Source organism: Bacillus rossius, chromosome 3, assembly GCF_032445375.1.
Source record: "Bacillus rossius redtenbacheri isolate Brsri chromosome 3, Brsri_v3, whole genome shotgun sequence".
Classification (NCBI taxonomy): domain Eukaryota; kingdom Metazoa; phylum Arthropoda; class Insecta; order Phasmatodea; family Bacillidae; genus Bacillus; species Bacillus rossius.
Window position 1 is genome coordinate 5,939,733 of NC_086332.1, and position 14,925 is coordinate 5,954,657.

Sequence of the window (14,925 nt, forward strand, 5' to 3'; positions counted from 1 at the left end):
AAAGTATCGAATTCGCAAGCGTCCCAGTTCACAAGTGTCACGAGTCAATAGCCAATGAGCAAGTGGCATTTGCCTGAGTATGTAGAGTGTTGTGGAGTCTATCCTAGAGGTCATAAAAACCGCGAATTTTTCTAGTCTCTACTACGAGGCCATTAAAATATATAATATACTAAAATTAATTTGCTATTAAGTCATTAAAAAAATATAAATTAAAAAGTAATATGTAAGTGATATTTTTTGGTCGTCAAAAAACGTTTTATTCGCCCCTAAAAATCATTAACGAAACTGTTTACAAAAAAATCATATTTAATCATTTTTACTACAAAATAGTTTGATTTTATGCTAGCCAGATTTATTGAAAAAAATATATTTTTTTTTAAGTATTTAAACCGATAACAGTTTATCATAACATCAGATATTATATTATTTTTTAATTAATACATAGTTTGAGTAATAATTTATTTGTTTTCCGTTTTATTAAATATAAGTTTAGTGTGAAACTGGGTTGGCGTATAAACAGAATTTAATTTTAACATAAATTACATAAAAAATATCTAAAAAAATACGCTTAATGAAAAATCATAGTAACATAAGTCTTATTTTTGGGTATAAAACTAATTTAAAACATGGACTAAGTACTTGCACCATTGATGTTTTCGGTTCATATACAACGTTTCATGTCTTTTATGTAACGTATTTTAATAGAATTAGGTAAAAATACAATCTAATATTTCCCAAAATAAAACATAAGTGTTGCTTTCAAGCAATTACACGTTACTTATTGTCTAAACTATATAATCGTACGGATACAAACAACTAAACTGTTAATTCAACTGTTTTGTAGCTGACTTAAAATATTTTCCCCAATTAAAGAACAGTTTATAACAATTTATAACAAATTTATAACAATTTCATGCAAAATATTTTCATATCATTTGAAATAGTTTTGTGTGAGACATAAAATTTTTTCTTTAATTTTTAATTACGGAGTTTAAAATACTTCGGACATATCAATTTAATTAGAACTGAATTTTTACGGCAGCACAGATTTCTGTTCAGTTTATAATTTACATTAATTGTTATAATTCTAAAAAAATTTAATTTATATAGTCTTAAAACACTCCTGATTAACATTGTTTTAATCCGTTCATTTTAACCCTAAATTCTTCAAAATAGTGTTGATATTTAAATCCTTAACTAAAAACTAATAATTGTAAAGTTTGTATTAGAAAATAATATTGTATTAAATTCGATTCAAAAAAAAATTAATATGAAATTTAAACTTAAAATTTTCACTTCGGCTGAACAATATAATTATAGGTAAAAATAGCATATTTTACCATCACTTATAAAACCATCCACATAGTAAAAATTACAAAGTTCTATTCCTAGCAGAAGAAAAATATTTATACTTAATAATGTGAAAGCTTTGGCTTATTGTTTGATTTGATTAATGCAACAAATAAAAAGTTTTAAAAATAAACGACTATGTGAAAACTTTTCTTTTAATTACAACGATTTATTAGAATCTAGTCAAATTAAAGTTCGTTTAGTGTGTGATGGTACTATATAGATAATTCCACCAAACTGTGAACTACTTAAATTTGGACACTTTCTACGTTAAATGCATCGAACCATCCGACCCGTTCCTCAGAAATTTATCGCCAAACCACGTTCATTGTTTCGGTCGCGAGAAACCTGTAACGACATTTTTGAAAACTTGAGTTAATTTACGAGTGTGTTCACGCGATTCACTGAAACACAGTCTGTCATCGCGAAATACGGAATTGTTCTACGCGTTCGAGAATGAAAGGGTAGCTCCGAGATTTATCACAGATAGTCTTTTCGAGCTGCAAACCTACCCGGCCCTTGGGTTGGGGGGAGGGTGTTTTGTTGAGGAGGGGGGGGGGGGCGGACGCACAGTGCTCTGTGCCAACGGAATTGAAATAATTTTTGCCCTGAAAATAATGGTGAAACAAATGCAGCTCAGCAATTTTTCAAATAGAGATTTTTTTCTCTGCTGGCTATTTTAATACATTACTTCAGAAACCGAACTCATAATTAAACTTGTGTTGTAATTTACACTTGATGAGCTTGCATTAATTGGTCATAATGTTGTTCGCAGTCAATAGCAGGGTTGTGTGGAAAATAGTCTCTATGACCTCGCATGGTCATGGTGGTTGATAAGGAATCTACCAATCAATCTATATTATTATATTATGAGAGTTTTACTTAGTAATTTGTATTGTTAGCCGTTGAGAGCTCTCCGTGTATATTGTATTCTTCATGGTGAGAGCTCTACCTAGCAATATATTGTTGGATGGTAATGTCTCTACCTAGCTATCTGTATTGTTGATGGTGAGAGCTCTACCTAGCAATATATTGTTGGATGGTAATGTCTCTATCTAGCTATCTGTATTGTTGATGGTGAGAGCTCTACCTAGCAATATATTGTTGGATGGTAATGTCTCTACCTAGATCTCTGTATTGTTAATGGTGAGAGCTCTACCTAGCAATATATTGTTGGATGGTAATGTCTCTACCTAGCTATCTGTATTGTTGATGGTGAGAGCTCTACCTAGCAATATATTGTTGGATGGTAATGTCTTTATCTAGCTATCTGTATTGTTGATGGTGATAGCTCTACCTAGCAATATATTGTTGGATGGTAATGTCTCTACCTAGATCTCTGTATTGTTAATGGTGAGAGCTCTACCTAGCAATATATTGTTGGATGGTAATGTCTCTACCTAGCTATCTGTATTGTTGATGGTGAGAGCTCTACCTAGCTATATATTGTTGGATGGTAATGTCTCTACCTAGCTATCTGTATTGTTGATGGTGAGAGCTCTACCTAGCAATATATTGTTGGATGGTAATGTCTCTACCTAGCTATCTGTATTGTTGATGGTTGAGAGCTCTACCTAGCAATCTGTATTGTTAGATGGTGACAGCATAAACTACAGACCTAACTGCACAACAGATTACTGTTTTTTTTTACATATTAATCGGCCTCCCTAAACATTATTTTAAATGCCTGGCTTCAACGCGAACTTGACTCTGTTTTGCAGAGAGTTTAAGACAAGTTAACCCTTTGTTACCGTAACAACAGACACACTGAACCAGTCAGTCCCAAGTCCGATCTGTGGATTGTTCCAGGGCCCTAGTGGTGTGGCGCTCGAGAACTCACTTTACCACGACACATCGAAAAGCGTAACTGCATTAAATGTTAATCATAAATATTTAATTAATTTGGTGTATTACAGAGGATATTAAAAATTTATTATTGTGAATGACGATGAAAATATTTTTTGTTCTACTCCTTACGAAATATTATTATGAACACTTAAAGTTGGTTTGTAAAATAGTTAAGAAACCGAATTATTTTATAAAAAAAACAGGTTTAGTAAATTAGAGTCACACCTATTTAAAACACTTTGTCCTATGACTTAAGGTACATGATGTCATCAAAGTGAATTAGTTTCTAACATTGCAATATGTTTGAAGAGTTAAAAATCGATAAGGGACGTATGGAACCATCTAGTTTACTTACAATCATTATGATTCATAATTAAAACTTTGACGAAGATAAATCAGTACAGAATCAAAGGGAGTCAAAAGTCTTATCATTTTATCAAGGGAAATCACATCATTTTTTACGACCATTGCCAACTGTTTCAAAATAAACTGCAATCAATATCATTGCACACTGGAAAAATAAAAATAAAAATATTGTTTTATATTGTCGCGGGTTGAAATTTTGCAGGGGTGTTGAAATCAAATTTAGGGACTTTACTGACGGGACTCTGGGCTGGCTGCTCTGTTCACTCGTCAGCGCAAGTGGCGTGACCATGTAATTGTGGCACGGGGCCGGCGCGGCGCGCTGCGGGCTTGCAGAATTTTGTTTGTTTGTTTGGCCGCGCGCTGGCGCAGCCACGGGCCGCAGTTACTGGGGCGCGCTGTCGTAACAAGCCGCGCGGTGTGGCCTGCACATTGGGGTAGAGGGGGGGTAGTCTTCCCAGATGTTCTAGTTAGTTGTTTAGTAAATTTGACTTCAATAACGAGCTTTTGTTATGCTAGGCGCGGCAGGGCGCGCGAATTTAAGCGCAAGTGAGTGGTGACTCGGGGCTCACTCAGGCGGAGGCTATGCGTCTCACCTGTGGTCACGAGTTGTTAGTTCGTTCGTGATGTAGGAATTCAAGCTTTCGGGCGGAGGCTATGGCCCTCGTCCGGGGTCACGCGTCATAGTTTTTAAAATGTAATGTTCGTTCGGGATTTCAAGGGCAGGAGAGGCCCCTACGTTATTTTTTTAAAGTAATCGATCAAGAAAGGCTTTTCGGAAAATGTGAGTATGGACTTATCTTTGTTTTAATTTTAAGTATTAATTATGATTTGAGGTATTCGGAAGGACTAGGGAAGTGTTTAGTGAAGTTCTCTCATTCTCTCTCTTGTAAGGTCGTTCAATCGTTAAGGAAGTAAAGAGATTATTGTTTTAAATTGTAATCCCGCTATTTAAATGTTCTTTAAAATGATGTTGAGTATTTGACTTTAAGAATAAAATAATTTTAATTAAGTATTATGTTATTTTGCAAAATCTCCTTAGTTCAGCTCTCACCAGACATCCTGTACGGGATGACGAACCTATGATCCTAGGTACAGTAAAGTATTTTATGAAGTTAAGACTAGTTGATGCCAAGCGAGTTGTTTCTATGTAAAGAGCTACGATTCTCTCCCCCCTCTGAAGGTGGATCGTGACAGAAATGGCGGTGGCACCGGCTAGGTGCACGTGACAGAAATGGTAGAGTTCGCCGGATAGGTTCTATTTCTGGAGAGAGAGAGAGGTAGATTTTTATGTTTATTATTAAGTTAGTTTCAGCTTCTGATAGCAGGTTATTAAGAGTTTACTTGAGGAGAGGATTACGGAATTTTAGTCTATAGTGGAGGAAGTCTTTGAGATTTTTTTTTTGACGTAACAGATGTTTATTTGAGGATACTTGTAAGGATAAAGTTTATAGTGATAAGTTGTTTTAAGTCGTTGAATTTATTGTAGATTTATATCGGGGATTATTACGTGAGGAGAATACGTTATAAGTTAAATGCTTATTAGAGATAATGCAAGTGGTTTAATTTAATTGAAGTTCATTTTAAGATTGTAGGTTAAGAGAATTATAATTTAAAATAAAGTTTTTTGTCGTAAATAGGAATTATTTTCAAGAGAAGTTTGTTTTGTTTTCGTGCGCGTAGGAGACGAGACGTACGAATTAAATCAGTCGAGGGAAGGATAAACGTTAGAAAGGAATTAAAGAGAAAACGAGAGTTTATGTAAAAGAGAGTTATAGAATTTATAGTGATGTTTTGTTTTAATTAGAAAAATGTTGAGAGTTGTTTCAGAACGACACGTCAGTGGACGTGGCAGAATGAACACGTGACGGGGAGGTGCTGAGACCTAGCGGAGAACGGAGGAACCGCAAGCGAGGGTTGGCGCACCTGATGGAATTCGGTGACGTCACGGGCTCATACGGAGACGTGGACAGGCCGTGACCTTGTTTTGATCAGCTGTACGGTAACTTAGCGATAAGAAAATAGACTATTGGTTAAATACATTTAAATTTAAGTGTGTTTTAGGAGAAGAGGAACTTTCAGTATGTAAGTAATTTAATTTAAGAAGTGTATGATGTATAGGCTAGAAGTGTTTCGTTGTAAGTTGTTTATGTTTTTGTTAGTTAAATTCTACCTCGGTTTTAAAAATATTTTTTTGGGATTTGTAAACATTATTAAGGAGGTACACTATAAAATCGATAAGCATTGAGAAAACTGGGAAGGCTAGATTTTGTGTGTAGAGGGAATTTACTCCAAAAGAACAGAGAGACAAAATTAATGTTTTCATTAGGGCGAGGGACCCTAAGGTGAGGCGTTGTGTCCCTGGGAAGAAAGGGAATTGTAGCGCAGACCATAGGAGATGGGCTGACTACGGAATTAAGGGTCAGGAGAATCCTGAGAGTTGTGAGTAGTTTGGGGCAGGAGTTCCCCATGGTAGTACCGAAGTGGCTATCCTGTATGGGATAGGGTACCATTTCAATGAAGTTTGTTGGTGGGGTTAGAGCCCCCTGTGTAGTGGGCCTATAGCAGATAGGCACTACAGTGAAATTTTTGGTTATTTTGTGAGGTAAATTCCCTGGAGGTTAAGTAAGATTGGATTCAGTTAGGAAGGAGGGAAATGAGAAACATTGCTGTAGAGAGTTAGTGTACTTGCCTAATGTGAAATTGAATGTTACTAAATTAATTTAGGAGAAAGTTTTGTTCGGTAAATAAATAATAATGGAAGATAGCTAGATAATTAATTAATTTTTTTTGAGTAAGGTGTTTTAAGTAATGAAATAAAATAAGGTGAAGTAATTTGAATAATTGGGGAGGAGTTTCTTTAAGAGTTTAGATAATTGTTTTTGAATTTATTGAGATATTCAGCCAGTGGAGTTTGAGTATGAGAGATACAGTGAGATTTCAAGGAAATTGGTTGTTTATTAATTAGGACGAATGAGATTTTATGATTTAGAGTCAGTAAGCATAGTTAAATTTACGACATAATATTTGTTGACAGTTTACAGTTATTAAGGAGAAAACAGAGTAATCTATTTATTTTTATTTTAAGGGTTTGAAGATAAGATTATGAATTTTTTTTTTGAAAGTTTCTTGGGCATGTTTGAATAATTTTTATTTGGATTTTAAGAAATTACAGAGAAAATTTAATTGATTTACATTAGTTTGGAAGTATGGAGGTTTAGTGTTCGATTAGCCCTAACTTGATGGTCGGATCCCAAAAGAATGCCGTAAAACCGATAGCCAATTGAGAGGAATGCGGTAGGCGCTTGTGTAGAGAGGGGTTGTGGGAAAACTCCTTGGGACTGATGGCAGATCAGGGGCCCTAAATAGTGTGTGATGCTGTAAAACCAGTGCAGGGAAAGCCTGGTATGCTTAAATTTTTGGGCACAGGTTATGTAAACCTGGGGTTCCATGGGATTTAGTCATGTTAGCTGCTGTGAGACATTAAGATTTCCAGGCTCCATAGTAAATTCAATGTAAATTTTTGTTTTCTTAAAATAATAAATTTGTTTTTAATTTATTTGAGATATTTGATTTGGAACAGTGAATACAGACCCCGAGGAATAAGAGTTGTCATGCTGTGAGAGGAGAAGGTGGTAGGCCTAAAAGGGTACAGGCACCACAGAGGTTATGTGCATTGCATAATTTAAATATAAGGAAACTTGAGAATTTGAAATTTTGTTGTTGGTTTGTACACCCATAAGAAGAGTATAGGCAGAATTTTTATTGTTATGAGATGTCTAATTTAATTGAAAAGAAGAAAGTTTAAAGATGCAAGGTAACATTATTATTGTAATAATTGAAAGAGATTAAGAGGTAGAGAGAAATAGGCAGTTTTTGTTTGTAAGTACTAAAGTTTACATATAGAAATTTAGTAACTAAGAATGAATAATAAGTTAAGTCTAGTGTAAAAGTTTTTTTTAAGTTTGTTAAGTTAAGAGTCACAAGTAAATTTTTTTTTAGAGAGAATGTCTTTGATAGGAAGTATTAGAAACTTATGGGAATTTTAGGGTAACATAAATAATGTAGGTAATGAATAATAAATATATGGTAGGTCTTAAGTTAAGATTAACATTTGAAGCAGAATTTAATTAAGAAGAAGGAAAATAAATAGGCCTAATGAAAAGAACAAAAAAAGGATTTTATGGTAAAGCATTTTTTTTAAGTAATAAACAATGAATAATAATGTTGTTTCAGGGTAATGTGTACTAATAATACAATTTTTTTTAGGACCAAAGAACAGGAATTATGTAATTTAAATTAACATGTATTTTTGAAACTGTTACAGATTCCTTAAGATGAGCTGAGCAGCAGTCCAGTTTACAAGATGACAAGAGTTCGAGAGACAAGATACAAGATCACTGAAACAAGAGCCAAGACTGAAGATTCAAGAGAAGAGAAAGCTGGCAGCCATGGACTTACAAGTGGAGATTAATAAGGTCATGTAAAGTTTTATTTTTTTATGGAAGACAGTAACTGGAGTTTTTTTTTGTTATAAACATTATTTACAGAACTTTTTAGGTTATAGTAATGTAATGGAACTAGTGAGTTGTGGTAGCTGTCAAAAAGAACTAATACCTTAAGTTTAATTTTTAAAGTTAATTTTCTTAATTTACAGAGGGATTAGTAGTTTTTTTTAAAACCTTATTTAGGTTGGAATTTAAATACAATAGCTTATTATAAATGTGTACGAACAGTTCAAGTTCACAGTACTGATAGGTAGGTCAGATGATCTTATTGATTTTGATGATTTGTTGTTTTGAGTTGATTTTTAAGTGTTGTGAATTAGACAATGAAATAGTTCTGAAAACTTAAATTATTTCAAGCTAAGAAATAGTAAAGTTAATTGTAACTCAAAGGACACCAGAATTTAATTTTTTTTTGAATTAGTAATGTTTGAAAATTTTATACTTTACAAGAAAGGTTATAAACAAACAGATCGGATGGAACAAGGATGCAGTAAATCACAATTTCATTTAGAATTATTGATTAGCTTTTGAGGTTATGAAGTAAAAGTAATTATAGTTTAAAAGTTTGAATAAAAAAAAATGTTTTTTTTTATTTGTTTGAAATAGAAAGTTTAAAAGTTAATTAGTCATGATCTAGGTGGGTGATGGGGTGGGAATTGGCCACTCTTTTTCCCTATAACCTCCCTAACATGGCCTTCTATTACATCTAACAGAAAAAAAAAAAGAAAAAGAAGACTTATTAAGTATTAGTTAGAATGTTTTTTTATGAAGATACCTGATGAACTTTTTTTTTATTGTTGGGAAGAATAGTAGCAAGATTAATCAGATGTTTTACTCAGAAGAAGAAGAAGATAAAGCAGTTTTATGACTCGACAAGCCAGAGATTGGTGTTTCCCCTCTGCGCTTCTATTGACTACGTTGTTTACTCTCATGGGATAGCTGGTTCGGCACCATGGAGAGAGATTGGTGGGCATTGTGGTTGCCCCCAGAAGAAAAGAAGAGTAGAAGAGGTTATGGGTGGGTCATGTGAACTGACCTTCAACCCAGTTACTTCGTGGGGACTATTTGCTGTATCGAGAAGATCAAGACTCAAGAGTTAGGGAAAATCATTGGAGGTCATGTTTCCCTTCCTTAAGTTTTTCCTATCAAATTATTTGCCTGATTAGATTATGCTAAGGGTGGGATACTTTATGTTAGCAGTTGAATTAATTAATTTTATTTTTTTTGTGTGTTTACATCCTTGCCCATCGATTGCAGTTTAGTAGTTAGTTTTGTATTTGTCAGGCGTGATGGTAATGCCTGTTGATGATGTTTCAGAATTGTAATCTGTTCGTGATGAGGATGGCACAACTCCGAAGCAGATGTGGGGAGAAGTTGTGAGCTGCCCTGGAAGCCAGTCCAGTAGCTGTTGGAGTTGAGTGGTGTTTGCTGATGGCCAGCCCAGGGAGCTACTCTTCTCGACAACACTGACTTCGAGGAGTTGCACCAACCTTCACGAGATAAGAGTTTAATTAATTGAAACACTGTAAGGACACTTAATTTTTTTTGAAGAACGAAAGAAGTATGGTAATAAACGGAAACCGAAAAAAAAAAATAATAATAATTATCAAGAATTTGCACATTGTTTAACGAATACTGAGAAACTAAGAACAGTAATTTAATTTGTAAAGAGAGCTTCACTAACAGAACAATTTATTTTAGAATTGAGAACTCGAGCCTCTGAAGGTTCCTGTGAGAACAAACCAGATAAAAGTTTTACATTTAATTTTATGAATACTTGTTGTTTTAAAATAAATCTTATGCAGAATCTAGATGTATGTTCAGACAGCAAGGAACTAAGAAAATTATTATTTTTGTGAAATGAGGAATTTATAGTTATGGTTTAATGGAAAAAGACAATTTGTAATTTTGAGGTAGCTCGATGGGGCTCGAGCTCTGTGAGGGGAGGGTTATGTCGCGGGTTGAAATTTTGCAGGGGTGTTGAAATCAAATTTAGGGACTTTACTGACGGGACTCTGGGCTGGCTGCTCTGTTCACTCGTCAGCGCAAGTGGCGTGACCATGTAATTGTGGCACGGGGCCGGCGCGGCGCGCTGCGGGCTTGCAGAATTTTGTTTGTTTGTTTGGCCGCGCGCTGGCGCAGCCACGGGCCGCAGTTACTGGGGCGCGCTGTCGTAACAAGCCGCGCGGTGTGGCCTGCACATTGGGGTAGAGGGGGGGTAGTCTTCCCAGATGTTCTAGTTAGTTGTTTAGTAAATTTGACTTCAATAACGAGCTTTTGTTATGCTAGGCGCGGCAGGGCGCGCGAATTTAAGCGCAAGTGAGTGGTGACTCGGGGCTCACTCAGGCGGAGGCTATGCGTCTCACCTGTGGTCACGAGTTGTTAGTTCGTTCGTGATGTAGGAATTCAGGCTCACTCAGGCGGAGGCTATGCGTCTCACCTGTGGTCACGAGTTGTTAGTTCGTTCGTGATGTAGGAATTCAGGCTCACTCAGGCGGAGGCTATGCGTCTCACCTGTGGTCACGAGTTGTTAGTTCGTTCGTGATGTAGGAATTCAGGCTCACTCAGGCGGAGGCTATGCGTCTCACCTGTGGTCACGAGTTGTTAGTTCGTTCGTGATGTAGGAATTCAGGCTCACTCAGGCGGAGGCTATGCGTCTCACCTGTGGTCACGAGTTGTTAGTTCGTTCGTGATGTAGGAATTCAGGCTCACTCAGGCGGAGGCTATGCGTCTCACCTGTGGTCACGAGTTGTTAGTTCGTTCGTGATGTAGGAATTCAGGCTCACTCAGGCGGAGGCTATGCGTCTCACCTGTGGTCACGAGTTGTTAGTTCGTTCGTGATGTAGGAATTCAGGCTCACTCAGGCGGAGGCTATGCGTCTCACCTGTGGTCACGAGTTGTTAGTTCGTTCGTGATGTAGGAATTCAGGCTCACTCAGGCGGAGGCTATGCGTCTCACCTGTGGTCACGAGTTGTTAGTTCGTTCGTGATGTAGGAATTCAGGCTCACTCAGGCGGAGGCTATGCGTCTCACCTGTGGTCACGAGTTGTTAGTTCGTTCGTGATGTAGGAATTCAGGCTCACTCAGGCGGAGGCTATGCGTCTCACCTGTGGTCACGAGTTGTTAGTTCGTTCGTGATGTAGGAATTCAGGCTCACTCAGGCGGAGGCTATGCGTCTCACCTGTGGTCACGAGTTGTTAGTTCGTTCGTGATGTAGGAATTCAGGCTCACTCAGGCGGAGGCTATGCGTCTCACCTGTGGTCACGAGTTGTTAGTTCGTTCGTGATGTAGGAATTCAGGCTCACTCAGGCGGAGGCTATGCGTCTCACCTGTGGTCACGAGTTGTTAGTTCGTTCGTGATGTAGGAATTCAAGCTTTCGGGCGGAAGCTATGGTCGACGCCAGAGGCCACGAGTCGTTTAATTTAAGTTAGGTCATAATGTAGTCGTCAAGCTTTCGGGCGGAGGCTATGGCCCTCGTCAGGGGTCACGCGTCATAGTTTTTAAAATGTAATGTTCGTTCGGGATTTCAAGGGCAGGAGAGGCCCCTACGTTATTTTTTTAAAGTAATCGATCAAGAAAGGCTTTTCGGAAAATGTGAGTATGGACTTATCTTTGTTTTAATTTTAAGTATTAATTATGATTTGAGGTATTCGGAAGGACTAGGGAAGTGTTTAGTGAAGTTCTCTCATTCTCTCTCTTGTAAGGTCGTTCAATCGTTAAGGAAGTAAAGAGATTATTGTTTTAAATTGTAATCCCGCTATTTAAATGTTCTTTAAAATGATGTTGAGTATTTGACTTTAAGAATAAAATAATTTTAATTAAGTATTATGTTATTTTGCAAAATCTCCTTAGTTCAGCTCTCACCAGACATCCTGTACGGGATGACGAACCTATGATCCTAGGTACAGTAAAGTATTTTATGAAGTTAAGACTAGTTGATGCCAAGCGAGTTGTTTCTATGTAAAGAGCTACGATTCTCTCCCCCCTCTGAAGGTGGATCGTGACAGAAATGGCGGTGGCACCGGCTAGGTGCACGTGACAATATCCTACAAAGTCTCGCGAAAAACTAAACATACTCATTATATTATCTTTGAAAGATTTGTGCAATGGGAGTGCATGACTTGATATAAGCTTTTGGACATACACCATTGCTAAACACATGTATGTCTGTAGAAGAACACTACAAAAAACACAAAAGACAAAAACACAAACCAAGCAAAACATTTTTTTCCTTCTTTTAGTCCATTTTTCTTTGTTTTTCTTTGTTTGTTGACCATATCCCTGTTATGGAATATTATGTGGTGTTTATATCCTGTTGAAAACAGCAATTTTTCGCTTGATTTGTGTTTTTTGTCTTTTGTGTTTTTTGTAGTTTTCATCTACAGACATACGTGTGCTTAGCAGTGGCGTATGACCAAAAGCTTACATAAAGTCATAATCATTATAGGCAAAGAAAAACGTTATTTTTATCACATTAGCAAGATGAGTAGTAAATTTTGCTCAAATTTAATCAGATTTAAATTTTTGCGGACATGCGACAACTGCGGATTTTAAGACTGTTTTAAATGAAACTTCAGACTGGGTTTTAGAGGTGTTATCGGCTTGTCACGCTATCACATCACACGCTGGCTTATCGAGGCCGCCAGGGGTCGAACCAGGGTCAGCGCGCCTGGTTGTCTGAGAGGGCGGCCGTGTTTACACGATTGCTCGGCGTGTTTACCGACAACCCGCGCCGCACTCCGGGCTCTGTAGCGACAGAGAAGACGAGCGAAGCGCGTGAACACAACCTGCTTGAGCACGAGACATCGACGCTACAACTGTTCCTCGGAGTTCGCTGCTTCTTCTGAGTAAATAACCACTTTTATTGAAGTAGCTCGGCTTCCGGGTTGCAGCCGCGTCCTCGGCGAATAACTCAACAACGTTTCGGTCGACATTGCAGTCGCCATCAGCAGGGAGCAGTTAACTAAGTTTCGGTTGACATTGCCGTCGCCATCATCAGGGAGCAGTTACCTAAGTTTCGGTAGACAATGCAGTCGCCATCATCAGGGAGCAGTTACCTACGTTTCGGTAGACATTGCAGTTGCTATCATCAGGGAGCAGTTACCTACGTTTCGGTAGACATTGCAGTTGCCATCATCAGGGAGCAGTTACCTACGTTTCGGTAGACATTGCAGTCGCCATCAGCAGGGAGCAGTTACCTACGTTTCGGTAGACATTGCAGTTCACCATCATCAGGGAGCAGTTACTTAGATAACTGCTCCCTGATAATGGCGACTGAAATGTCAACCGAAACGTCGTTGAATTATTCGCCAAAGACGCGGCTACAACCCAGAAGCCAAGCTACTTCAGACAATGGCCGCGAAAGCCTACGAACATTATTTACCACTTTTATTACCTCATATAAAATATATATTTGCAAATTATTAGACATAAATTAAAAATTTTGAAGTATCGAAGTGAAATTTTTTTATATTTTAAAATATTATTGACATTATAACCAAGTATTTTTTTCTTCAATTCGAATAAAATAGGTTTACAGCAGGTCCTTCTTAAAAAGCCAAAAATTAATTTGATGAGTAATTAGAGTCGGCAATTTCTTCTGACGCCTTGACTTTCACGATTTTTTAATTATTTTTTTTTCTGTTAGAAAATAATTCTTTAGGTAATATACAAAATTAAACGTATGCTTGCTTACTTTATTTTTTAACACGTGCTTAGTAATTTGACAGTTTATTTCTTTCCCAGTCCAGCAACGAATACACAATTAATGTACATATTTGGTTGTATGCACTCAGCTTCACGTAGGATGAAATATTAGATGATGAGCCACATCACAAAAAATGATAATTATTTAAATAAACTAAAATATAACATTTTTAATTTAAACTTTTGCACAAAAAACCAAACTGGTATTTTTTAACACAAATAAAATAATGTTTTCGAATTTGTCTGTATTTATTTCTGACGTTGCACAATTGCCGGTTTACATTTTACAGGAGTAAATACCCGAAAGGGATAAATTTCAGAAACAAAAACAAATAGTTATCTAAAATTCAATGTTCTTGGCATGTCTCGTTTCAAATCAACTTTAATTTATTCCGATAGGCACTAAAAAACATATGGCTGACAGAAATAAAACATGTAGGCTACCAATGGCTACGAAACCCGATGGCTGTCCCTGAAGCCTGATACATGTCCCTGAAGTCTGACACCTGTCCCTGAAACCTTATAGCTGGCCTTGAAGTCTTATACCTAGATACTGGAAAAATTCGCGCTTTCGATGACCTCTAGGATAGACTCCACAACCCTCTACATACTCAGGCAATTGCCACTTGCTCATTGGTAGAGACCTGCAAAATTCGAGGTTTAGATGGCCTTCAGGATAGACTGCACATACTTACCCCTGTACACTCCGGCAAATAACGCAAGTTCACTGGCTGCCGACTTGTAAGTCGTCTCAGCTGGTTTGTCTGTGATTCGATCCTTCTTTGGTTGAGGGTTTATAACTGGTTGAGATTCGTCCAGATGACCAGTAAGCCAATAGCAAAATTATCTAAGGGTGTGTTTGAAATCTAGCCTATCACCGAGTGAATCCGAGAATTTTGGGGTCTCTACTCATTGGCTATTGACTCGTGACACTTGTCAACTGGGACGCTTGCGATTCGATACTTTTTTGGTTGAAGGTTTCCCATTGGCTAAAAGTCCTTCAGAGAAACTGTAAGCCTATCACAAAAGCAATATACAATGTACAGTTATTTGGATTCTAGCATATCGTGAAATGAATCCGCGAATTTTTCCGGTCTCTACTTTTACCTGTACCTGAAGCCTGACACCTGTCCAAAACTGCTGGTTTCGC

General features: G+C 37.1%; 1 protein-coding gene and 1 long non-coding RNA gene across 2 annotated transcripts in view; both read left to right on the forward strand.

Moving 5' to 3' along the window:
- LOC134531386 (uncharacterized) overlaps positions 1 to 14,925 on the forward strand; it is a 485,737-nt gene that overhangs the window by 114,232 nt on the left and 356,580 nt on the right. The gene's annotated exons all lie outside the window — the stretch shown is intronic.
- LOC134530129 (uncharacterized) lies at positions 5,249 to 9,663 on the forward strand. The gene is made up of 2 exons (XR_010074778.1): positions 5,249 to 5,646; positions 7,889 to 9,663. It is a non-coding gene; the product is annotated as an uncharacterized LOC134530129 (long non-coding RNA).